General features: G+C 38.8%; 1 pseudogene; it reads left to right on the top strand.

Moving 5' to 3' along the window:
* Positions 1-1,696: 1,696 nt before the first annotated feature.
* Positions 1,697-2,356, top strand: LOC149018415 (secreted RxLR effector protein 161 pseudogene; annotated as a pseudogene).
* The last annotated feature ends 635 nt before the right edge of the window (positions 2,357-2,991 follow it).

Genomic DNA, 2,991 nt, shown 5'->3' with positions numbered 1-2,991 from the left:
ATGACGGTTCAGGTGAACAACGTCCAGGACCATTTGCTAAGTTCCTAGAGGAATGCGGTATTGTCCCACAGTACACTATGCCGGGTTCACCCACTATGAATGGTGTTGCTGAGAGGCGAAATAGAACGCTTAAAGACATGGTAAGGAGTATGATTAGTCATTCTACCTTACCTAAATCACTCTGGGGAGAAGCACTTAAGACTGCAACATATATCCTTAATAGGGTTCCGACTAAAGCAACTGCCAAAACCCCTTATGAGCTATGGACAGGTAAGAAGCCTAGCTTGAAGCTCTACACATTTGGGGATGTCCAGCTGAGGCAAGGCCTTATAGGCCTAATGAAAGTAAATTGGATTCAAGAACAGTAAGTTGCTATTTTGTTGGATACTCTGAAAGGTCTAGGGGTTATAAATTTTACGATCCCACTACTAAGACAATTTTTGAAACGGGAAATGCCCGGTTCTTTGAGGATGTTGAGGTTGCGAGGGGAGATAAGGTTGGGGATTTTGTCTTTGAAGAAGAAGAGGAATACGTTGAAATTCCTACAACTGCTATTGACATTGATCAGGGTCCTGTTCCTGACATTGTTCAAGAAGCAGACCAAAATCAAGACAATATCCAAGAGCCTCTCATTCCAGAAGAACAACCTCCACCACCTCAAGAACCTGTGCCACCAAGGAGATCCACTAGAGAGAGGAGAAGTGCAGTGCCAAATGATTACATCATATTTCTCCAAGAACATGAGTATGACATTGGTGCGGTGGAAGATGATCCAATCAACTTCCGTCAAGCCATGGGAAGTTCTAAAGCTCAAAAGTGGATCGATGCGCCATGAATGATGAGATGAAGTCAATGAAGGACAATAACGTTTGGGATCTTGTCCCATTGCCTATAGATGCGAAACCCATTAGTTGCAAATGGATATTTAAAACCAAAAGGGATTCGAGAGGCAATGTGGAGAGGTACAAAGCATGTCTTGTTGCTAAAGGCTTTACACAGATAGAAGGCATCGATTATAAAGAGACTTTCTCTCCAGTTTCAACGAAGGACTCTTTTAGAACAATAATGGCACTTGTGGCACACTTTGATCTTGAGCTTCATCAGATGGATGTTAAGACTGCGTTTCTCAATGGGTACATTGATGAGACAATCTATATGGTGCAACCAGAAAATTTTGTATCTGGAGATGCGAAGAAGATGGTTTGCAAGTTAAAGAAATCCATCTATGGACTTAAGCAAGCTTCTCGTCAATGGTATTTTAAATTTCATCAGGTAATCATCTCACACGGGTTTGAGATGAATATAGTCGATGAATGCATATACCATAAGTTCAGTGGGAGTAAATACATCTTCCTGGTTTTGTATGTGGATGACATATTGCTTGCCACCAATGATACAAGTATGTTGCATGAAACCAAGAGATTTCTCTCAAACAATTTTGAAATGAAAGATCTTGGCAATGCCTCTTTTGTGTTAGGTATACAAATTCACCGAGATCGTCCTCGGGGTGTCCTTGGTTTATCACAAAAGAGATATATTGAAAATGTACTTAGAAGGTTTGGCATGCAAGACTGCAAACCAGGTAATATTCCTGTTGCTAAGGGAGACAAACTTAGTCTCAAACAGTGTCCCAAGAATGATTTTGAGAAAATAGAAATGCAGAAGATTCCTTATGCATCGGCGTAGGGGGAGTCTAATGTATGCTCGGGTTTGTACGCGTCCAGATATTGCGTATATTGTTGGCATGTTAGGCAGATACTTATGTAATCCTGGAAAGGATCACTGGAAGGCAGCCAAGCGAGTCATGAGATATTTACAAAGAACAAAGGACTATATGCTCACGTATCGGAGATCGGATCAGATTGAGATCGTTGGGTATACTGACTCTGATTTTGCCGGATGCCAAGATAGTATGAAATCCACTTCAGGCTATATTTACCTGCTCGCTGGAGGCGCTATCTCCTGGAAGAGTGCTAAACAGTCTCTTATTGCCTCTTCCACCATGGCAGCGGAATTTATAGCTTGTTATGAAGCATCCAATCACGGGATATGGCTGCGGAATTTTGTCACTGGGCTGCGCATTATAGATGGCATTAAAAGACCACTAAAGATATTTTGTGACAATAAATCAGCAGTATTATATTCTAACAACAATAGGAGCTCGACAAAGTCGAAGTTTATAGACATCAAGTTCCTAGTTGTTAAAGAAAGAGTTCAGAGTGGACATGTGTCTATAGAACATATCGGTACAAACTCCATGATTGCGGATCCGCTTACTAAAGCATTACCACCCAAAGTGTTTCATGAGCACATTGCTTGCATGGGTGTGATTTCATTTGAGGATGTTCAATTTTAGTGGGAGTATGTAACTTTGGATGGTTTCTTTCGTTATAGACATGTTTTAGTATGATTTCGGTTTTTTGGTATTTTAAAAGTTGTTTACTGCAGTAAAGTATTCAGTTTATTTTCACTCTGATTTATGTGTAGTTTGATCTCACTAAGGTTTTAGGTGGACCAGTTGGAAATAGGCATGTTAAATCACATAACATGATATTTTCATCCTACACATCCACACTTGATCTTCACCATAGTTGTATAGATATATGTGATCATTGATGGGTCTAATCACGACATATAAGTGATAAAGATTGCCTTGGTCCTGTGTCTATATAATTAAAGGAAAGGTTGTTAAGATGCATAATGTTTTGATAGCAAAATTAATGAGCTCATAAGGTATAATATTCATTTATAAAGTTAAATATATTGCCCAAGTGGGAGATTGTTAGAGTAAAATCTAATTTATGGGCAATATATTAACTAAATTAATGTGTATTTATGCTATCTTATAACATAACATATTAAAGTTATCAGTTAGTTATAAAGCATCGTAAAGTGTGGCCTCCTATGTGTAGAGACCAAATGCAAGTTAAGGTTATGAAATCAATATAATTACTAAACTTTATGATGGGTTAAGTTAGTAATTGAAACTGT

This window comes from Hakea prostrata, chromosome 4 (genome assembly GCF_041222555.1).
Source record: "Hakea prostrata isolate BN-2017 chromosome 4, UWA_Hpros_2, whole genome shotgun sequence".
NCBI classification, from domain to species: Eukaryota; Viridiplantae; Streptophyta; class Magnoliopsida; order Proteales; family Proteaceae; genus Hakea; species Hakea prostrata.
This window is presented reverse-complemented; position numbering and strand designations above follow the sequence as displayed.